Source organism: Mytilus edulis, chromosome 8, assembly GCF_963676685.1.
Source record: "Mytilus edulis chromosome 8, xbMytEdul2.2, whole genome shotgun sequence".
NCBI classification, from domain to species: Eukaryota; Metazoa; Mollusca; class Bivalvia; order Mytilida; family Mytilidae; genus Mytilus; species Mytilus edulis.
Genome location: NC_092351.1, coordinates 76,908,506 through 76,934,088, shown reverse-complemented (window position 1 = coordinate 76,934,088; position 25,583 = coordinate 76,908,506). Strand labels below are relative to the sequence as shown.

At 33.5% G+C, this 25,583-nt stretch overlaps 1 pseudogene; it reads left to right on the top strand.

The window, feature by feature from the left end:
* The first annotated feature begins 10,118 nt into the window (after positions 1 to 10,118).
* LOC139484363 (cytochrome P450 3A14-like) lies at positions 10,119 to 24,059 on the top strand (annotated as a pseudogene).
* Positions 24,060 to 25,583: the final 1,524 nt, after the last annotated feature.

Sequence of the window (25,583 nt, the reverse complement as noted above, 5' to 3'; positions counted from 1 at the left end):
CCTGAATGTGATGTTTAAAGGAGGTTTAACCATGTTAACTGTATACTACATTCTTGAATTCTCAATTAAGAGTAAACAATCGATCAACTTATGTGTGTAAATCTGCATGTGTTGAGACAGATTTATTTAGTAAATAGATATAGAAACATGTGGTATGAGTGCCAATGAGACAAGTTTCCATCTAAGTCACAATTTAAAAAGTAGACCATTATAGGTCAAGGTACGGTCTTCAACACGAAGGCGAGGCTCACACCGAACAGCAAGCTATAAAGAACCCCCAAAATAATAGTGGAAAACCAACGGTCTAATCTATATAAAAAAACTAGGAATGAGGAACACTTATGAACCACCAAAACAAACGACAACCACTAAACATCAGATTCTTGACTTTTTGCAAACAATTTAAGCGGGATTAAACGTTTTAATGGTACCAAATCTTCTCCTGTTCTGAAACAGTAGTATAACATAACAACATAGACAGACATACTATAAAATATCAATTGAAATGACTTAACTCAATCAAAAATCGAAGTGACATCAATTAACACACAATGAACGAATACATTTGATCTGTGATACAATGTAAATAAAAATAAGGAATGAATTATGAAAGTAAAAGTATAAAACTGCTGTGAAATGTTATTTTTGTTCAGAAAAACATCCAATTTGAAGGAAAAAAATGCGTAGTATTGCTATAGTGATTTTCTGGGACAATATTGCCTCTCAATTATGAGAGAGAGAGAGAGAGAGAGAGAGAGAGAGAGAGAGAGAGAGAGAGAGAGAGAGAGAGAGAGAGAGAGAGAGAGAGAGAGAGAGAGAGAGAGAGAGAGAGAGAGAGAGAGAGAGAGAGAGAGAGAGAGACGCTCGTCTGACGTATCAAATTATAACCCTGGAACCTTTGATAACCAATTAAAGAATATCAATCTAAATACCTCTGATAGCTTGCCAGTTGTTTGCGAAATTCTGTCTCCAAGATCATCCATAGAACATGTAGTAATTTGATCAATTGCCATTTGGAACATTTTTACGCTCGTGTGTCCGATATCACCTGCACATTGCAACGTAGCAGTTTTCAGTTGTTTCCAAGTCTGATCGAACAGATCTTTATCAACCTGTCCATCTCCCCAATGGGAAAACTTATTTCTTACTTCTTTTATATCCATCATCCATCGCGATACTTGTGTTGTTATGGACGCAGAGCAACATTTTTGAATGATTGCATTCAACAAAGTTAAATCAACACCAGTAATTTTAATTGACCTTTGAGCTGACACTTTACAAATACAGTCTTGTAATATCCTGTTTCCCCTTTTCTTTTGATGACCAGCTTTGACAATGCCATTTTCATCATAAAGCTGAGAAAATTGATTATATACCAAACAACCCCATTTTGAAGGTTCTGCTATATAAGTAGTTTGTATGCATTCGCAACAAGGGATTTTAGGATAACGTTCGTGGAATAGCTTGTGTTTGTTTTGTGGATCATTCAGGTAATCTTCAAAGTCTGTACCTTGATGTATAATCTTTACTTCAAAAAAGTGTTGCACGACGTCAACTGCTGGTCCAGTGGTAAAAGCAAGTAACTGTAAAAACCGCTGTTTCCCTTCCATAGAAAAACTGTTAACATGGCAAATAGCATACATTAAGAACAGGTTATTGTCTAATAAATTATAGATGTAAGAAATAATTTTGACCAGATTTGTACGAAGGAATTATACCCTTTCCTTGCAATTGAATTCAATAATATCATTACACAATGAAAGTATCTTCATTAATCTAAACAAATATATATACAGTGCAACAAGCAAATCATACTATAAAAATACCGTAGATACCATTATAGGTCAAAGTATGTTCTCCAGCACGTAGCCTCTAAGTTGGCTCACACTGCACAGCGAGCTATAAAGGGTCCAAAAACAACTAGTGTTAAACCATTCAAACGGGAAAACCAACGGTGTTACCTATATAAAACACCAGAAAAGAGAAGCACTTAAGAACCACATCAACTAACTGAACTACTGAACGTCAGATTCCGACTTAGGACAGGTGTATACAAGTACAGCACGTTAAAACGTTCTAATGGTACCAAACATTCACTCTTATCTGAAACAATAATGTCACACCACAAGATAGAAAGACACAACGTCAAATAGTAATATGGAAGATGACCAAATAAACAATTATACACGTCATAAAATTTAAACATTCGCCCAGAAAGTAGTTACATGTCACCTTGATAACCAGAACTAAAAATTGCAGTTAAAAATGTTATAAATTGTATATTTTTCTGTTTAACTTCTAAACTTAATTCCGTATTACAATCGCACACAGTAAGGGTTATGTATTGATTATACTACACTGCTATCTTATAAATATTAAATCAGTTTTCATATGATTCAGTTACTGTATTACCTTTATATCTAGTTAAGATCACTAGCCGTTTTCAGCTCGTCTTTAAATCCAATTACATGTTGGTTCAAATATACTCTTGACAAAATGGGGTGTATAATATGCGTCGTTATCACATTTGAATTCACATATTTCGATAACACTCTAGATAACCGTATTTTCAACAATATAAGGACACAAATTGTGAATTCTCTATTATCTTAAAAAGATATATTTACTTTATGATTGGGGTCGACCAATTTGAGATGGAAAACCCATACAAAATTTGTTTAACTCAAGTGTCCCAAATCCATTTCATATTTTTTTTTATCATGAATTCATTCCTTCCGTATTCGTCACATCGATATATAAACCTGTGTGCATAGCACAATAAATCAATCAACAAATAAAATTGTGAAGAAGTTCATATTGAATTTTGTAGAAGGAATAAGATGCCACTTTTTCATATCACTGTTTTTAATTTGAATATTAAATGAACCAGTTAACATCATTCTAACAAACTTCCTTGCAAGATTGCTATTTTGATTTCCTTTAAAGCTGAGTACAGGTTAAGAACAGTTAAAATTCTTTTTTAATTTTTGTTGGTATACAATAATACATCTAATTTGGTCTCATTCTTTTCCCGTCACTGTGGGAAGATTAGATGGTACAACTTTGTTTGTCAATTATTTATTTAGGAAAAAACTAATCAGATTTAGGGTTTGTGTTCTTTAAAAAAATATATACAATGGAAACTGTTAAAACGATTAATATTTACCTGTACCTGCCATTGAAGACATTCTGCTACCTGCACAAATCGAGACTTTACATATTAATGTATTGTATAGTTTATTCTTAGTTGTATATTCAGTGACAAATATTACAGTATTATTGTTGAGGGTTGTATGTTTGTCTCTAAATATATTGTTAGTTATCGGTTAATTTATTGCTAAATCATTGGAAATTGCTCACATTGTCTTTTCGATGTATACATGTACAATACAAAGCAAGTCCCAACTATGTATTGGCTTCCGAAGCTACACAAAACACCTTACAAATATAGATTTATTTCGTCTTCAAGCCATTGTTCCACTACAAAATTGTCTACTCTTCTTACCAGTACACTTGGTACAATCAAAAACCTGATAATAAATTGTTCTAATAAGGCCTTCGAAAATAGTGGAATTAATTACTTTTGGAGTGTCAAGAACTCGTTGGAAGTACTTGATAAATTGCATGCTTATATTGGTGATTTTGAATCTGTTCAAAGTTTTGATTTTTCTACCCTGTATACCACATTGCCTCACATTCTCATTAAAAAAAAATTCACAAACCTAATTAAATGGGCATATAAAAAGTCAGAATGGGAATATATATGTTCAAACTCTTTTAGGACATTTTTTAGTAGCAATAAACAAAAAAAACGATGTCAATTGGACATGCTTTGATACTATATATGCCCTTGAATTTTTACTAGATAACATTTGTGTTCGCTTTGGAGATTCCGTATATCGTCAGGTTATCGGAATTCCAATGTTGACTAACTGTGCACCACTTATTGCGGACCTTTTTTTTGTATTGCTATGAGTTACAATTTATGACAAACATCAGCAAAGACCCATCGAAACAACATCTGATAAACAATTTAATAATTCTTCTAGATATTTGGATGATATTTTGGCTCTCAATAATGACGATTTCAGTATGTATACTAAAGAAATTTATCCTGTTGAACTTACTACAAATAAAGCTAATACTAACAATGACCACTGCCCTTTCCTCGATGTTGATATATATATCACTAACGGAAAGCTTAATACTAAAATTTAAGATAAAAGAGATGATTTTTCATTTCCTATCGTAAATTATCCATTTTTAGATGGTGACGTTCCCTTGTCACCTTCTTACGGTGTTTATATATCTCAACTTGTACGATTCGCTCGTGTATGTAACAATGTTTTAGATTTTAACGAGAGAAATTTATGTATTACTGAAAAATTACTACACCAGGGTTATCGATATCACAAACTAGTCAAAACATTTACTAAATGTTATCATCGGTATAAGGACATCATTCGTAAATATAGCTGAACATGCAGACTTCTTATACGTTCAGGTATTTCACATCCAATTTTTAATGGAAATATTCTTTATAAAGCACACAAATGTCAGTATTCACCTCAGAAACTAACAAAACCTTTAAAGGGGCGCTAGCTGTCAAATTCATGGTCACCGATTTGACTCAAGTTCTCATATTTGATTTATAACAATGTACAACATTTATACAAACTATCAAAAGTCTAAAATAAACAGTTTACATAGCATGGGGTAGATAATATATAGGTTCGTTGTGTGTGTATTTTAGTCCAGACGCCATCTAACTAACTATCGATTTGACCTTAGATACCAGATAAGCGATGTAAACATAAATAAAGATATGAATAGATTAAACCATCACGTGCAATTGGATTTTTATAGTTCCTTTTGATTTTATTATATAGATTAAAATTAGATGTACGGTTTCGCATTGTTTTTAACCGTATTCGAATGATTTTATGTGCATCGAATTAGTAATCAAATGATTTACCGTAGTTTCACTTTCATTGTTGACATTCTTGTTCTTTAAATAACCAGTACACGTACAATGCATGCGTTGTCAAATTAACCTCCAATGTAGGGGTTAAATAAAGGCAACAGTAGTATACCGCTGTTCAAAACTCATAAATCCATGGACAAAAAACAAAATCGGGGTAACAAACTAAAACCGAGGGAAACGCATTAAATATAAGAGGAGAACAACGACATAACACTAAAATGTAACAAACATAGACAAAATCCCACGAGAATAACAAATATAACATATATATATAACATAAAAACCAAATACATGAATTCGGGATAGACAAGTACCGTGACACGTCTTATCGCAATGTGAATTTACACTCAAAAATAAGATAAAACAAACGACACAATTGAAGTTCACATGAATACGGATTTAAAGAGGTCGACTCATTCACTTGCAAGTGAATAACTAATTATCAATGTTTCTTAGCGTAATTTGACAAAATTGAACCTTTTTGTCTGCAAAAAGCGAATTGTTATTTCACAATAATTAATTTCACTTTCATTATTGATAGAACAAAAAAAAATCAAACTTTAGATTTTTTATATATCTCGTAGCTAGTGCCCCTTTAAATAGACTTATTAAGAAGGGATATAGTTACGATACTGTTGTCATGTCATTAAAGATATTTTGGCGTTAATATTGATTTACTTATAGAGTCTTTGCATCGGAACTAAACACATTTATTCAAAAACCAGTTGTTGGCATGACACGTGTTATGTTCTTCTCATATATGTTATGATGGTATGATACTAAACCCCTATTGTGCCTGATATTCATATAATGAAATCATAATATTTCAATCAGTTTAATTGAGGTCTGGAGCTGGCATGTCAGTTGACTGCTAGTAGTCTGTTGTTATTTATGTATTATTGTTATTTTGTTTATTTTCTTTGGTTACATCTTTTGACATCACATTGAACTGAATTTTAAATGTGAGTATTGTTAGGCGTTTACTTTTCTACATTGGCTAGATGTATAGGGGGATGGTTGAGATCTCATAAACATGTTTAACCCCGCCGCATTTTTGCGCCTGTCCCAAGTTAGGAGCCTCTGGCCTTTGTTAGTCTTGTATTATTTTAATTTTAGTTTCTTGTGTACAATTTGGAAATTAGTATGGCGTTCATTATCACTGAACTAGTATATATTTGTTTAGGGGCCAGCTGAAGGACGCCTCCGGGTGCGGGAATTTCTCGCTACACTGAAGACCTGTTGGTGACCTTCTGCTGTTGTTTTTTCTATGGTCGGGTTGTTGTGTTTTTGACACATTCCCCATTTCCATTCTCAATTATATGCGAAATACTGTAAAAAATGACCAAATGACACATACATAATCAATTATAGGTCCCAATGCGACCTTCAAGAATGGGTCAGCTAAAAAGGCCCTAAAATGATATATAAAACTGCTGAAATAATTGTTTGTGTTTGCTTGTTTGTGTTTGAGATGTTTAAAAGGTAAGTATGTGTTTATAAATACTTACTTATATGTCCTCATTGTCAAAAACACAGAATATTGAATAATTTTTGTAAGATCACATTCTTGGACAGTAGGCTTGGAAATGCAAAATAAAACAAAAATCCTTCCGAACTTCCTAATATCACAGGCTCGGCCTTTTTATGATATATGTGTATAGTTACATGTGAAATTCAGAAGATGTAGCATCGTGTGTGTGGTTTATAACAAATGAGGGTCTTGATGAAGTTTGCATAATAGAAAATAATGGGCAAACAAGTGCAGAGTAATGTTCAAAAAAATGATAAGGGGAAACAAAAGACAAATGATAGTTATTGTTGGGAACTTGAATTAAAAAAAGGAGAATATAATGGTCTAAAGAAATCAAAAAAAGAGAAATTAATTAATAATTCTTTAATTTTTCAGACCATTTTCTCTTTTTTTGATTTTTTAGTCAATTTTGTCAAAAAGGTCACATAATGCAAATATAAACTTATTTGCATACAAAATTGACTTCTGTTACCCGATATGGAAATTAAAACACAAAAATCAATTGTGTGAGACAAAATTCAATTTTGTGAGACAAAATTTCTCCAAAAATTGAGTTTTGTCTACCAAAAGTCAATTTTGTCTCACAAAAGTCAATTTTGTTTCACAAAAGTCAATTTTGTCTCACAAAAGTCAATTTTGTCTCACAAAATTGAATTTTGTCTCACACAATTGATTTTTGTGTTTTAATTTCCATATCGGGTAACAGAAGTCAATTTTGTATGCAAATAAGTTTATATACTTGTATATGGTGTACTGCAGTCATGTTACGATATGGGAGATCTAGAGCTTCTTACAAACACCGTAGACACATCGGAATGGCCCACGATCTTAGTATCACTGCCCGCAGCTGCAACGTGTAACCGAAAAGGATCGAGCATAACCATGACGTGCACATACCAAAAAGCTATGATACCGTGTGGAAGTAAATGTCACCCTAAACATACTGCTGTTGTTTTTTTTCTATGGTCGGGTTGTTGTCTCTTTGGCACATTCCCCATTTCCATTCTCAATTTTATGCAAGAATACAATTACTTTAGCGATAAAAACTAAGATCAACTGACTATGGCATCTATATTATTTTTAAAATGTTTATGTAGCCTTTGAATTGTAAAATTAATACATTTCTATGCAACCATCATTAGGTTTTTTTAAGATAAATTTTGTTATATTAATAAAATGCATACTTAAAAAATACCCATATGGTCCGCTCCCTTAATAACCAAAACGAGTATATACTCATATGGTCCGACTGTACGCGTATGGTCGGACCATATCAGTATATAAATATGGTCATGACCATACGCGTATGGTCCAAATACTCAAATGATCCGGAACATATATAATAGTAACAACAGACGGGTTCGGCATGCAAAAAAAAATGGCAAAATAAAAATTTATAGATTGAATGTTAAAGGAAACACCTATGTAGTCACTTTTTTAATTGATGAAATATCATTAATTAACGGCATTTGGTTTAAAAATAAAAGTGTTATTGGAGATTATGACAAAATCGGACAGTAACTTGTACCTTTTACAAGATTTGAATTTGTAATACTCAGTCTAAGACATGTAGTTTTTGGAGCACATTTTACAGTGTACGGTTCATCAGTTTGGAATGAGATGTACCAATCGGCATTAGAATGATCAGAACCCTTCGATATCGTTGAAAATATGCCGAGGCGATGTGGTCGACAGACTACCAGAGCCAATCACCCTGCAAACACGCCAAAACAGTATTGGAAAGTCTCATTATTTTTTGTGTATGTTGAAAACAAATGTACGATCAACAAAGAACGACGACATTTACTAGCATTACTGCATATTCATCGGCATTTCAGTGTGAATATTGACAATTAAAGTAATACAGAGGTGTGTTTCTGCCTAGACCCGAAGAGCAGAATTTGGACAATTTTGAGTAAATTCGATATCACACAAATATGTGTTGTTTATGTATTACTCTAGTCAGAAGATTTATTAATAGTTTTACATTCATAATTTATTTATAAGTCCTATCTACATATAGCTCCTCTTTTAACCGTCCTATGACCGAAAACCGGAAAAGAAAACATTTTTCTGCATAAAAGGGTCGCAAAATTTTTTCGCCTCGCTCCGCTCGGCGGTAATTGCTTGCACATTGTTTCTTTCTAGCTACGCCCCTGGTAAATATTGCAGAATAGAGGCCTGAAAATAAAAAAAGGAGAATAATGGAGGGCTAAATATAAAAGAATAATTTTTAAAGAATAATGAACAAAAACTGTTCAGAATAGAGAAAAGAATCCTTAAAATTAAAGGAAACAAAATTGAAGACCCCGTCCAGACATTCCTCCAATGCCGAATACTCGATTGGGATGTCAATGAAAAGACAAAACATGGTGATTTCTTGCGTTGCTGTCTGTCATACTAGTATTAGTTTTTTGTGTGTTTTCTAAGCATACACAATACCGTTGATATTTTAGTTTGAAAGGTAACACAGAGTCTTTTATAGATTTTTTTTTGTACTAGTTTTGGTCAATGTTGAGGGCCGTAGAGTGTCCAATAGTTATAAACATCGACGACTGTTGGTATCTGTTAGATAAGTGTTTCAGTCAACGATACCAGGTCGCCTTTTCAAAATGTATTCCTAGCCCATGATTATCCATTACGAAAGTATACGATTTTTCTCATTTTCTACAAAGTCTATAAAAACACGCAAGAAATATAATTAATGTTTCGGTGAAACATTCTATAAGTCATATTACAGATCTTTGTGTGAAACTGTTTCGTTTGAAAGAATAACACAATGTACACAAATTGAAATAAACTATTCAACTTTTGTTAGAATAGTAACCAGAATGCATCTTTTATTTCAGCCATTTTAGATCTAAGCATACAGTATGGAGTCGAGCAGGAGTTCCTGGTCCAAAATCGAAACCTTTTGTCGGAATAACTCCCCTGTAAAGAACTAAAGTAAGAAAGTATCGTTCTTACATAAAAAATGAAATATTTGGCACTGGACGTATAAATCAAACATTGATAAATCGACTCAACTTAATGTCTCTGTCAGTATTTGTCTTAGCTTGATTAGCTCAGAGAATACTAGTATGCAGGGTTAGTACATATGTTCAACTAATTCAAAAGTACTTTTTTTAACTATAAGAAAGAAATAATTTCATTAGAGATTAAGATTGGAAAACTTGTGCATTTACTGGTCACTGTTATACAAGACATTTTCAATTACATTAATTGTTTATGTATCATCATTTTCTTGTTTGTCTTTTCCGTGTTTAAATTAACTCGTACCTAATATTTTTTTGAACTAACTTAAAAAGGATAACTCGAATAATTAATTCGTCATCTTCCGCTGATGTACAATGGAAGAAAACTGGAAACGAAGAGGAATTGAATTATTAGTGTAAATGAATGACTGTCACGCTTTTCTATCTAAAAAAATATGAAGAAATAGCCTATAAAATGAAGTGAACACTGAATAATATGTGTACAGGTTATTTGAAAGTGTTCACAACATCTATGAGGTTACTTCAAATAAACAGAAAAAATAAAACAGTATATTCCTTATAATTTAATTATAAATTCCCTTTTAAAGGAGTAAACCATGACAAAACTATGTATATGAGCTACAAAAAACTTTCAGCCAATCAGAGGACGATTAGTTTAAAATTAAATATTTTGTTTAAGGGAATGATACAAACCGACCTTGACCTAGTGAAGAAGTACGGCAGATGTTTTGGGTAAATTAGATTTATATCTCACTGATACCATATATAAAAATAAGGAGTTGTAGTTCCGGTATGATTGCCAATGAGACAAATATCCACAAAAGTTCAAATGAAGTGAATGTTAGTTATTGTGGGTAACTGTATGACCTTAAAGAATGAGAAAAAAATATAGTCTAATATGAAAGGCCGCGACATGACAACTATGATACAATTCATTTGAGAAAACTAACGGCCAAATTAATAATAACAAAGCAATTTACGAAAAACGGATACGAGAGAAGAACCAACAGCAAACCATGAACTATAGGGTAATGACTTAGGGCAGGCACACACATAATGTGGCGGGGTTAAATGTGTATGTGAACGTTCAACATTCCCCCTAATCTCGGACAGTGGTTTTATAGCACAGCAAAAGAACAAACTATAAAAATCCGTTGAAAATGGCTCAACTCATCAGACTGAAAGAAAGCAGAAAAACATTTGTTTACATCCAATTCAATAACAAAAACACAAAGAACAGATCTAAAAGTACTCGCAGTTGCTGACAGCCAGTTCAAATCCAATAATAAGTAATTATCATAGTGATTTGTCTTTGTTTAAATTTAAGTTATCACCATCATCTTAAAGGCTATCACACTTTCTGTCACTGACTTAGATGAATTCAGGGGGAGGGTCTGAGGGGTCTGGTCCCCTTTTTGTGGAAAAAAATTATCGGGATTTATATGGCCCTCTTTAGGCCAGTCAGCGCCCCCTCTCTATATTTTTTTTTGATCCGCGGCGCCACTGGCTGATTCATTATATCAAAGTTATAACACAATGTGGCCTAAGAGAGAGCTACTCGATGTGAATTCTTATGGTTAACAGGTTTTCTTGTTTGAAATAATGTATTTATATCTTTACGTAGAAGGAAATCGACTTTGGATTTCTACATGTTATACAAACTTGATAAGTGTAAAATCTTTATAGAAGTTCTTACCGCATGCATCAACATGACGTGCTTGTTCGATCTGTACCGACATTTTTTTTATTTATTCAGGATATATCAAGGTCTGGTGCCAACTCTAGTGATCTCTGACCCGGAAACAATAAAAGAAGTTATGGTCAAAGATTTCTCTAATTGTCCTAACAGACGTGTAAGTATGAAAGGATAATTTTTGGTAAATTACAGCGCGTTTGAAAATACTATTTGAAATCAATAATCTGGTTAAAAATAAAAAGATTGACGTACGATTGACGATTTCTTCTGCTTGTGTTCCTTACTTGGAGATTGAACTGACATTATACCTACAATTTGATTGGTGCATATGTTGCATTTGCGCCTGTCCCAAGTCAGGAGCCTCTGTCCTTTGTTAGTCTTGTATCATTTTTAATTTTAGTTTCTTGTAAATATTTCGGAGTTTAGTATGACGTCCATTATCACTGAACTAGTATACATATTTGTTTAAGGGCCAGCTGAAGGACGCTTCTGGGTGCGGGAGTTTCTCGCTGCATTGAAGACCCATTGGTTGACTTCGGCTTTTGTATGATCTATGGTCGGGTTGTTGTTCGCTTTGACACATTCCCCATTTGCATTCTCAATTTTATTTAGTTACATGTAAGGTTGGGAATTTCCTTTTTCATATTCAATAGAGTTGACAATTCTTAGTTGATCTTAGTTGCTATACCATTAGTTTTCTCTATAACAATAGTTTTTGAGAACTCTCTGTAGTACTTCTTGAATTCTGTTGGCTCTTTTATGAGGATGTGGATGGTGGGTAACAGAATAGAGAATGATAGGCACATTTTTTTTAAAGAAACTGGACCATAAAAATAAAGAAAAGAAAATAATTAGGTACTTATATATAAAGAAAACAGAATATTAGTTAAAAAGGTTTAGGAAAAGAAAAAAATGGACCATAAAATTAAAAAATACAGAAAGAAAGGACCCCCTATCAGACCCTTAAGTTGTTAAATTCCCTCGTTAAAACTATCTTCTTACAGAATGTTCTACCGTCGAGAAATGACCTGAAACACTCATTGATACATCTACGAGACGATCATTGGAGGTTTATTAGGAATACATTACTTCCAACGTTCTCCTCGGGCAAGATTAGAGCGGTAAGTACATACATATTTTAATTATTTGTTTTTCATTTCATTTTTTGTATATAAATTTGGCCGTTAATTTTCTCGTTTGAATTACATTTGTCATGTTGATGCCTTTTATTGCTAACTATGCGGTATGGACTTTGCTCATTGTTGTTTATTTCTGTGTCATTTAGTTTTTTGTGAAGATTTTTTTCATTGTCAATCACACCTCATCTTTTTTTTTACGTATGTATTACTTATTGTTGTTTTTGTAATTGCGTATTTCTGTTTTTCTAATGATCGACGTATTTGTCATAATTTTTTACAGTTTTACATATCCTGTTTATGTTCACGTCCATTGTAGCCAAACATGACCCTTTCAGCACAATAGTTTCCTCTGGGGAAGAATACATTACGACTATATAACTATATACATTTGTCCATAACTTGTAAATGTATGTTCACGTCCGTTGCAGTAAGACAGACCAACACCTTCTCAGCACAAAGTTACCTCCGAACAGGAATACATTACGATAATGTAACTATAAACACGTGTTCTTCCACGTATTTTTACGTCCGTTGTAGCCAAACAGACACCTGGCCTATCAGCACAATAGTTACCTCAGAGCATGAATACATTATGAATGTAAAACTATAAACATTTCTCCATACCACGTATTTGGCCGTTGGTTTTCTCGTTTGTACTACATCTCATTTTTTTTATATATATAGAAGTACGATTGTTGTTTCTGTAATTGCTTATTGCTTTTTGGCCGATAAACGTAGTGTTTATTATTATAAAAATGTGTCCATATCACGTATGTTCACATTTATTGCAGCTAAACATACACCCTCTTGACACAATAGTAATCTCCGAGCAGGAATACATTATGACTGTGTAACTAAATCCAATATGTATTCGCAACTAGGACAACTTAACAGGGACTTTAGCCGTCTTCAATTTACCATAGCATATCCTCTGTGTTTAACTTGATTTTCCATAACTATAAGTTTACTCAAATAAGACATTGTATTTTAAGATGAACTCTATCTTTAAACGTTCATATAAACAATGAGTGGATAACCTGAAGCCGAAAGCTGAAGCTGGAGAACCAATAGAATTCAAACAGTAAGGAACGTATACTGTTTTATTTTTGTAATGAAGAACAGCACAATGGTAATGTTACAATGAAAAAACTTGACGACAATTATATACTTTGTTTAAACTACCATCGATACGACAACATGAATACTACTTTGAGGGTCTGGAAAGGGTTTACAGAATAGGCACACGTGCAAATTAAAGAACATATAAAAAGAGAAAGATGGCTATAAATTGTAAACAACAGATAATAAAGGGATTCTACAATATCAAGTTTAGAGAAAAATGGCTAAAAATATGAAAAACAGGATTGAATTGAATCATCTATAATACAGACATGCAATAAGGATCAAAAATTGATGATGGCGTTTGTCAGACTAAAGCAGTTGCTGTAACAAACTTTGTTTTGATTATCAAGTATATTGATAGATCGAGGTTTTAATTAAGCACAATAGTTTATCAGCCTAAAATGAAAAGCTATTTTAAACAAAACCTCGTTTTCACCTTTCAGGGTTTTTGGAGCGTATACTATGGATATCATAGCCTCAGCTGGATTTGGTCTTGACGTTGATTCACAGAAAAATCCAGAGAACAAATTTACCAAATATGCAAAAATGCTGTTCGATTTAAAATTTTCAAGGTTGATTATCTTGATAAGTAAGTTAAATATTAATAAAATAAATAAAATAAGATGAATAAAAGATCGGTGAAAGATACCAAAGGGATATTCAAATTAATAAGTTGAAAAGAACTGACAATGACATGAAAAAAAAACGAAAAACAACGATTAGACAAACAACATTTCACAAAACACAGCATTGAAAAAAAAGACTAAGCAATACGAACTCCACCAAAAAGCGGGGGTATTATCTCAGGTGCTGTTGAAAGTTATGTAGATCATGGTTTGCTCGTGTAATTACAAACCATGTGCAACTTGAGAAGCTATGTTCAGGGTAGTTTCTAATTACTAGTAATAACCTTTTGAGACTCCCGGCTAATTATAACTTACTTGATTAAATAAAGGCGGATATTTTGAGTAAAACAAACTATGTGAATGTCTGCATTATAAAAAAAAATCCATGTACATTGATTTAAGTATAAAATTACCATTTATTACATATAGTATCTTATGCCAACTCTAATTATCTTTTGTAGTGGCATTTCCAAGTCTTGACATCATCTTTAACTGGTTTAACATATCACCGAATAATAACTGAACTATAATGGACTTTTTTAAATCTGTTGTTAAAACAGCTATTGGTATGCGGAATGAAACGGACCAGGTTTGGAGTTTTTTTTGTTAATTTTAATGCTGGCATTAAACAATCGAAAATAAAAACATTACACATCAGCACATTACAATCAAATACCCCATTTTGTCCTGAAGTTGTCAATATTTTCTAAAAGATTAAGCTCATGGTAGGAAAGCAAACCATTGTTACATGTATATGAGTTCCAAATTATCTTTCTATGCATGTGCTCCTGTTTTGAATAGAAAAAGGGAAGTTAAACGTTAAATTTTCAAACTTTTCATAATTTTTGTGGTAGTTTTTCACTTTTAAACTAAAAACATTTTTTTTTCAATTTTGACACCAGTATTTCAATGTATTTAATATCTGAATTTTCGCCAAGTCGGAACTTTATATTTTAACGAAACAATGCATAAATCATAATGCTTGTGTCTCCATGGTTTCAGAAACCAACAGATCTGCTGCAGATGATGCTGTATGCGCATAACGACAAAGATGTGAATGATGACGAGGCTGTACACCAGTATGAAAAGGATCTAGAGAAATGGAAGAAAAGAGGTATGTTTAATACATCTACGATACACAATTAATTTGAAATATATAAAGTTTTCTATTTTGTATCAAATAGATATAGTAAGATAGGATATGAGTACCAATGAGACAACTCTCCATCCAAGTAACAATTTATAAAAGTAAACCATTATAGTTCAAGGTACGGCCTTCAACACGGAGATTTGACTCACATCGAACAGCAAGCTATAAAGGGCCAAGTTTTATTGTTTGTTTGTTTGTAAATTTGTTTGTTGGCGTAATTTTAAATGTATCAGAAAAGGTGCATTCGAATAATTTATTAAGAAAACTGAATATATAGAATCGTTGAATTTTGTTTAACATTTGATAACTTTTAAAAGTCCTAAAATTTTAACCGTCAGCTTATTACACATAATTGCTTTGCAAGAAATGTTCGTTTCTTACTTCTTACTATGTATGAAGTCCTTACTCTAAGGGACGACATCAAAAGATCTTCAATCAAATAATTTGGGGGTGGGGGTAAAATTTGCTGCAATTATTGTTTATCCAACATCGATTTAACATATATCCATATTGGTCAATTGAAATTCCCCAAATATTTGAGTCAATGTTGCTCTAAAAAGTGGATTTCATATAAGTACTACTCAATATGCAATAACTATATTAAGTCATGTTTTCTAATTGTAGGATTAACATTGGATGAAGTTACTGGGAACGCCATTTTGTTTTTGTTAGTCGGATACGATACTACTGCCTCCGCACTAACATTTGTTTCATATTGCCTAGCAACCAACCCGGATTGCCAAGATAAACTAATTAAAGAAATAGACTCCGTGTTAGGAAAAGTAATAGCATCTAAACTTTTATTTATTTTTTGTTATGACAGTTTGTATAGTTTGCTTGGACTAAAGATGAATTTGTTTACATTTTTTTTTCTAACATTGGAAGTTTTTTTTTTATTCCAATGATAATCAAAATATATTTTTAATGAATAAACCGAATATAAATCTTCGAGCAAAAAACCTAACGACACATTAAACAGAATATTAATTCAACGTTTGCAATAATATATAAGCATCTGACTCTAATTAAATGTGAGAAGAAGGAAAGATAAACAAATGAGTTAAAGGTTCTTGAATAAACCGAATGATACATGTATTTAATGGAAAAAAGGTTAATTGTTACAAAATACCAATATGCTATTTTCCAGGATTGTCCAAATTATGACAATATCCAGAAGATGGACTACCTGGATCGGGTATTTAGTGGAACACTGCGTCTATACGCCCCAGGAGGAAGGTACGTAATCGGGTAGACAGCGAAACTTTGCGCCTATACGCACAAGGAGAAAGGTACGTAATCGGGTAGACAGTGAAACTTTACGCCTATACGCACAAGGAGAAAGGTACGTAATCGGGTAGACAGTGAAACTTTGCGCCCATAAGCACACAAGGGAAGGTACGTAATCGGGTACACAGCAACACTTTGCGCATAAACGCACAAGGAGAAAGGTACGTAATCGGGTAAACGGTAAAATTTTGCGCCTATACACACCAGGGGGAAGGTACGTAATCGGGTAGACAGTAAAACTTTGCGCCTATACGCACAAGGAGAAAGGTACGTAATCGGATAGACAGCGAAACTTTGCGCCTATACGCACCAGGAGGAAAGTACGTAATCGGGTAGACAGCGAAACTTTGCGCCTATACGAACCAGGGGGAGGTACGTAATCGGGTAGACAGTGAAACTTTGCGCCTATACGCACCAGGAGAAAGGTACGTTATCAGGTAGACAGTGAAATTTTGCGCCTATACGCACCAGAGTCAAGGTACGTAATCGGGTAGACATTTAAACATTGCGTCTATACGCCCAAGGAGGAGGGTACGTAAGGGGGCTTACAGTGACACATTCCGCCTATACGTACTATTTAAACATTGCGCCTATATAGACGTGACCAGGAAAAGGATATGTAACCAGATATACAGTACAATATAGAGCCTATACGCATCAGACAGAAGGTACGAAATCTGGTTGACAGTGAATCAAAATCTGGTTGACAGTGAATCATTGATCCTATACTCACCAAAAAAAATAGTACGTTCTCGGGTCGACAGTGGAATATTGTGCCTATAAGTACCAGGAGGATGATTCATTGTACGTAATCGGGTATTCAGTCAAACATTGCGCCTATATGCACCAGGAGACAAGTATGTTATAAAACTAGAGGCTCTAAAGAGCCTGTGTCGCTCACCTTGGTCTATGTGCGTATTAAACTAACACAGATGGATTCATGACAAAATTGTGTTTTGGTGTTGGTGTTTGTAGATCTTACTTTACTGAACTATCTTGCTGCTTAAAATCATCTCTATCTATAATGAACTTGGCACAGAATTGACTGGAAAATATTTTGTAAACAATTAACAAACATTTACAAAATTTATGAAAACTGTTAAAAATTGACTTTAAAGGGGAATAACTCTTTGAGGGGTCAATTGACCACTTTGGTCATGTTGACTTATTTGTAGCTCTTACTTTGCTGTACATTATGCTGTTTACAGTTTATCTATAGATTCAAGATAATAAACAAAAGCTGCAAAATTTTCTTAAAATTACCAATTCAGACGCAGCAACCCAACAACAAGTTGTACGATTGTTCTGACAATTTCAGGGCAGATAGATCTTGATTTAATGAACAATTTTATCCACAGCAGATATACTATAAATGCTGTGGTTTCAGAGGTATGAGCCAAAAACTGCATTTTACCCTATGTTCTATTTTAGCCATGTCAGCCATCTTGTTTCGCAGGCAGGGTCATCGGACACATTTTTTAAATAAGATACCCTTATGATGACTGTGGACAAGTTTCGTTAAGTTTGTTTTAGTAATTTCAGAGGAGAAGATTTTTGTAAGATAACAAAAATTTACAAAACTAGAGGCTCTAAAGAGCCTGTGTCGCTCACCTTGGTCTATGTGAATATTAAACAAAGGAAGCAGATGGATTCATGACAAAATTGTGTTTTGGTGATGGTGATGTGTTTGTACATCTTACTTTACTGAACATTCTTGCTACTTACAATTATCTCTATCTATAATGAACTTGGCCCAGTAGTTTCAGTGGAAAATGTTAGTTAAAATTTACAAATTTTATGAAAATTGTTAAAAATTGACTATAAAGGACAATAACTCCTTAGGGGTCAATTGACCATTTCCGTCATGTTGACTTATTTGTAAATCTTACTTTGCTTAACATTATTGATGTTTACAGTTTATCTCTATCTATAATAATATTCAAGATAATAACCAAAAACAGCAAAATTTCCTTAAAATTACCAATTCAGGGGCAGCAACCCAACAACAGGTTGTCAGATTCATCTGAAAATTTCAGGGCAGATAGATGTTGACCTGATAAACAATTTTACCCCATGTCAGATTTGCTCTAAAGGCTGCGGTTTTTGAGTGATAAGCCAAAAACTGCATTTTACCCCTATGTTCTATTTTTAGCCATGGCGGCCATCTTGGTTGGTTGACCAGGTCACCGGACACAATTTTTTAACTAGATACCCAAATGATGATTGTGGTCAAGTTTGGTTTAATTTGGCCAAGTAGTTTCAGATGAGAAGATTTTTGTAAAAGATGACTAAGATTTACGTAAAATGGTTAAAAATTGACTATAAAGGGCAATAACTCCTAAAGGGGTCAACAGACCATTTTGGTCATGTTGACTTATTTGTAGATCTTACTTTTCTGAACATTTTTGCTGTGTACAGTTTATCTCTATCTATGATAATATTCAAGATAATAACCAAAAACAGCAAAATTTCCTTAAAATTACCAATTCAGGGGCAGCAACCTATCAACGGGTTGTCCGATTCATCTCAAAATTTCAGGGCAGATAGATCTTGACCTGATTTACAATTTTATCCCTGTCAGATTTGCTCTAAATGCTTTGGTTTTTGAGTTATAAGCCAAAAACTGCATTTTACCCCTATGTTCTATTTTTAGCCATGGCGGCCATCTTGGTTGGTTGGCCGGGTCATCGGACACAATTTTTAAACTAGATACCCTAATAATGATTGTGGCCAAGTTTGGTAAAAATTGGCCCAGTAGTTTCAGAGGAGAAGATTTTTGTAAAAGTTAACGACGGACGACGACGACGACGGACGACGGACGACGGACGACGGACGCCGGACGCCGGACGCCAAGTGATGAGAAAAGCTCACTTGGCCCTTTGGGCCAGGTGAGCTAAAAATGTAACAATATGACTATAAAGGGCAATAACTCCTTAAGGGGTCAACTAACCATTTTGGTCATGTTGACTTATTTGTAGCTCTTACTTTGCTGTACATTATTGCTGTTCACAGTTTATCACTTTATATAATAATATTCAAGATAATAACCAAAAACGACAAAATTTTCTTAAAATTACAAATTCTCAGGCAGCAACATAACAACTGGTTATCCGATTTATCTGAAAAAGATCTTGACCTTATTCACAATTTTACCTCATGTCAGATTTGCTGTAAATGATTTGGTTTTAGAGTTATAAGCCCAAATATACATTTCCCCCCTATGTTCTATTTTTAGCCATGGCGGCCATCTTTGTTGGATGGCCGGATTGCCGGACACATTTTTTAAACAAGCTACCCTAATAATGATTGTGGCCAAGTTTGGTCAAATTTTGTGACCTAAAAAATGTGAAATATTGAGCCATTACGCACAAGGAGTGATGGTACGTAAGGGGATTTTCATACGCAAACAAAGGAAGGTAAGCCGTCGAATATTCAGTACCAAGAACTTTTTTTAGTAAAGAAAAACAAAAAGCTCTATAGACAAATTACACTAGCAAAAATGAAATACAAGAATACAAACATGACCATAGCACAATAACACAATGACGTAAAACATTTTATGTTTTGCTGCAGTGGATGGTGCGTCAAGTCAATTAGGTATAAACCTTGTCAATCCGTACATCCTAGAAATAGTTTCCGTTCTCTAGCTTAGTTTGTCTCAATCAATTATTATGAAACTAATACACAATGATTATTCTACAAAAAACAGATCAAGTCTTTTTACTGTTCACGATTTACATGTATGTCCCGTTTTAAAGTTACATTTACCAGTGGGGTACATTCACGATTTTATATGAAGAAAGTCGATATCAAAAATGGAGAGCATCTTAAATATTAAACAGTCATTTGGGTTAGTTGTACATGTAATACTAGTATAAAATTGAGAATGGAAATGGGGAATGTGCCAAAGAGACAACAACCCGACCATATAGCAGACAACATCATAAGGTCACCAACAGGTCTTCAATGCAATATTATATATTATATATTATATAATATAATATATTATGCATTGTGTTTATTTTTAGAAATGGCAGACATGTTGAGAAAGAAATGACTGTAAATGGTTATAAAATCCCCTAAAATGCAGAGATAATGATTCCTATACACGCTATTCACAGAAATCCGGAATTCTGGGAGGAACCTGACAAATTTGACCCTGAAAGGTAAGTTTTTGCTCAAACTCACGATCAACTCACCGGTAGTTCCAGCTGCGGTCCTGGTAAATGGATTTTTTTCCGGAACAGAAACGATCACTGTATGGAGTTTTGTAATAGACAATATTCACTAATGTGAGTTTTAAACGACCTTGACTGGCTATAAAGCCTCCGCACATTCGGTCAGAGAGAGTATTCTGAGAGGTCTTCACGTTTCACATTTGTTTGAACACATGATTACAAAATCACACCATGCTTGTTAATTAATGTTAAAGTAGGCCATAAACAACTTATCGGGGCCTGTTATTGCTGACTATTCGGTATAGGCTTTGCTCATTGTTGAAGGCCGTACGGTGACCTATATTTGTTAATGTCTGTGTCATTTTGGTCTCTTGTGCATAGTTGTCTCATTGGCAATCATACCACATCTTCTTTTTGTATTATCTTTCAGATTTACTCCAGAAAACAGCAGAGTCACCCTTACTGTTATTTACCGTTTGGTCATGTACCTCGAAGCTGTATTGGCGTAATTCGTCTGGCACAGGTAGAAGCCAAATATGCACTAATGTACATGCTACAACAATACAGGTTAAAAGCATGCGTAGACACAGAGGTAAATAAAATGATTTCAGGGAAAAAAGGGGTGGGGTCATTTTAAAACTTTGTGCAATTCATTTTTATTATGTTATAAAATAGATATAGGAAGATGTGGTGTGAGTGCCAATGAGACAACTCTCCATCCAAATAACAATTATAAAAGTAAACCATTATAGTTCAACGTACGGCCTTCAACACGGAGCATTGGCTCACACCGAACAACAAGCTATAAAGGGCCCTAAAATTACTAGACAGTGTAAAACTATTCAAACAGGAAAACCAACGGTCTAATCTATATAAAAAGTCTGGTTCATAAGCGGTTTAATTTAGTTGTTCAGACTCTTATTTTTGAGTCCCCGGTCCAATAACTTGAAGAACAGTAAATCAAAGTTAGTTAAACATGTTAAATGGAACCACAAATTATATTTCATCTCAATTATTGTGCAGGATTAACAATTTTCATGTGCTATCATTTTTTCTAAGATTTCTTGAGTATAAGTGTACCATGTATTAAACTGATTAAGGAAGCAAATGTATGACGTATGCAGGTTTTGGAAAAACCCAGAAATCGAATATACATGAAAATCCAGTTTTTCATCAAATCACAAAAAAATGCTATTATAAGAACTCATATGAGGGGATTACAAATCGTGAATGGCATGAAACTGAAACTGGAAAGTAGAATGTAGAAAAACTGAACTGTATAGATGGATGATACAATTTGAGAGGATATATGCGTGACAATATACAATTTGTTTCACACAGTATTTAGCAATGCCTTCTGTTTTATTCAAAAATTTAACATAATTATACTGGTTTGAAGTTGTCTTATTATAGCTTAAGAATGTCTCTGTAAATTCTCAAAAACTGTTTTATGTTCAAACGATCGTTGTTTTTTTTGTTCGTGTGGTTGGCGTAATTAATCTTAATGATATTAAGCGATTTTTATAGTTGATGTTTTTTCTTCGTTTTTGATTTGCGACTCGGATTTGTTTTAGCTTAATCGATTTATGACTACATGTATTATCACTAATGCTGGGAACAAATTACATTCATATAGTCCTAAATAAAGGCAACAGAAGTATACAGCTGTTTAATAAAACTAGATGTTCTAAAGAGTCTATGTTGCCGGAGCACCTGAGATCACCCCTAGTTTTTGGTGGGGCTCGTGTTGTTTATTCTATTGTTTTCTATGTTGTGTCGTGTGTACTATTGTTTTTCTGTTTGTCTTTTTTTTTATTTTTAGCCATGGCGTTGTCAGTTTGTTTTAGATTTATGAGTTTGACTGTCCCTTTGGTATCTTTCGTCCCTCTTTGCTCACCTAGGTATATGTTCGTTTTGGACTACTGTTTACAGTTTCTCTATATCCTAATTAGTTATTGCCAAAACCGCAAACAAATTGTAAAACCGTCATTAAAAGGAAAAAAAAACTATTATAAGGAGCCTACCTGATCTTGCAGATCTCGTCTTGCTGGACAGTGGTCATTTTTACAGTTTAAAGATTCTCTCTATCTATTATATTTTTCAAGAAAACGGGCAAAAATGTAATCGAAGAAGTAAAATTCGAACGAAAAGGGGTACAACCTACCTATGCCGCATTGGGGGCAAAACAAATAAATAAATTAATTACACTAAAGTCAGATTTAGAAGAGAATCAAAGATATTGTTATCATTCCATGTTCAATCTACTGATATAAATGACCATGGTGAGTTATTAATTAAAAACCAAAGTTTTTTTATATCAATATCAATTAGACTTACAAAAGGAAAGCTCCTGTTTCCTTGCTATATATTCATATTTAAGATATGATCCCATAATACCGTGATCTATGCTCATTTCACATGGTTAGTATAAAAAGGAGAAGGGTATGATTGCCAATGAGATAACTGCCCACAATAGACCAAAATGACACAGACATTAACACCGTCACCGTACGGCCTTCAACAAAAAGAAAAGCCCATACCACATAGTCAGCTATAAAAGGCCCCGATTAGACAATGTAAAACAATTCAAACGAGAAAACTAACGGCCTTATTTATATAAAAAAAAATGAAAGAAAAACAAATATGTAACACATAAACAAACGACAACCACTGAATTACAGGCTCCTAGCTTGGGACAGGCACATACATAAATAATGTGGCGGGGTTAAAGCATTGTATCAATATCTCAATACCCAGGTAAAAATGAACTAGAGCATTGCATGATAATAGAAATATTTTGAACTTTTGTACTTTGAAGAGGACATATAATACACCTGGAAATGTCGCCATTTTGATTTTTAGAAACAAAAACTTTATAGAAATAGTTTAACAATAAATAAAGACCCAATCACATTTATTCTTACTTTGAATCTATAATGTTTTTATTCAATTTACTAGCGAGCAACACCAACAGAAATGTCCATTTTAATCTTTGTTTAAAATTCACCTGACGTTGCAATTTTAATTAAGACGTCAATGACGTGCAGCCTATGTTTTATTGGAATTAGAACATGGCTTTGTTTCCAAGGTCAAAGAACACTGGCATATTAGAATCAACGATACAAAGCTAAAACAATTATAGTGTTTTGAAAACAATTTTTAATTCAAAATAAAAATTCAAAACAGAATTATGCTGAAAAGGAAAACAAAATTATATATGTATATATATACAATTGACTTTGCTTACATATTAGGAAGTTGCACTTGTCAAAATGCAATCAACTCAACAACAAGAACCATATACACAGAATCGACCACACAACATGAGAAAAGATTTATATTACATATAAGTCATCTGATCACTTCTTCATTCACACGTACAAAATGCCTAACAGCTTTCAAAGAGAAGTGTACATAATATTCATAATATTTTTCCTCATTTATGCAAGTGCCTTTCATACTATTTCTCCTCTTTGCTCTCAAAGTGGAGGAGCTGATCCAAAGAAAACACCAGATGGCACCACTGTGACGTTCAGATATTGCTGAGGTTTAAATGATCCTACAACAGTTCCTGTAAATACCTCAGTGATGATATATCCACCAGGACTCGTTAGTCCGAGGTCTGAACATAAAAACCTGAAATGAATTGCAATTCCCCATTACAGTTTTCAGTCATGCATACATGATAGAGGGAATTGTCATGTACATTCAGTTGTAATGTAAAAGAGTTTTTTCATTTATATATTGTCTGTGTTTCTCTTTTTTTACATTATGCCAATCATTTTGAGGGTATCACCAGCCCAGTAGTCAACACTTCGGTGTTGACATGAATATCTATAATGTGGTCATTTTTATAAATCCTGTTTACAAAACTGAATTTACCGAAAAAACTAAGGATTTTCTTATCCCAGGCATAGATTACCTTTGCCGTATTTGGCAAAACTTTTTGGAATTTTGAATCCTCAATGCTCTTCATTTTTGTATTTGTTTGGCTTTATAAATATTTTGATATGAGCGTCGCTGAAGAGTCTTATGTAGACGAAACGCGCGTTTGGCGTACTAAATTATAATCCTGGTACCTTTGATAACTATTATCTCTGCATTTGGAATAAAATTGTGATAATCAGCAAGTATTAAAAAAAATTTGAACCCCTTCATCTCCTATAACGTAAAGTTAGTGCTACAATCTAATATTTACATTTAGATTCCTTGGCTAAAAAGATACAGTTGGAATTGGGATCCCGCTAACATGTTTAACCCCGCCACAGTATTTATGTATGTGCCTGTCCCAAGTCACGAGCCTGTAATTCAGTGGTTGTTGTTTGTTTATATGTTACATATTTGTTTTTCGTTCATTTTTTTATACAGATAAGGCCGTTATTTTTCTCGTTTGAATTGTTTTACATGGTCATACCGGGGCCTTTCATAGCTGACTATGCGGTATGGACTTTTTTCGTTTAAAAGTACGTTGACCTATAGTTGTTAATGTCTGTTTCATTTTGGTCTCTGGAGGATAGTTGCCTCATTTGCAATCATACCACATCTTCTTTTTTATAAGTACTTATATACTTCATATGCAGACACTAATTTGAAATTACCACAGAGAAATTGAAAGTTCAAGCAACGAATGCAAATCGAAACAATTTCTTTTGTTTTCAATTCAAGATCTACGTTAGTCTTAAATTATGAAGCATCTGACATACAAAATAAAACTGTTTGTCCTCCAAATCTCTCGTCTTACTAATGACATGATTGTGTTTTTAATTTACGCATATTTCAATATTATGTAAAGAAGAGATATGAAAGATACCATAACGGATTTCTGACATGTCATGGTTAAAAAAGATATACATCACGCGTTAGACATGATTGCT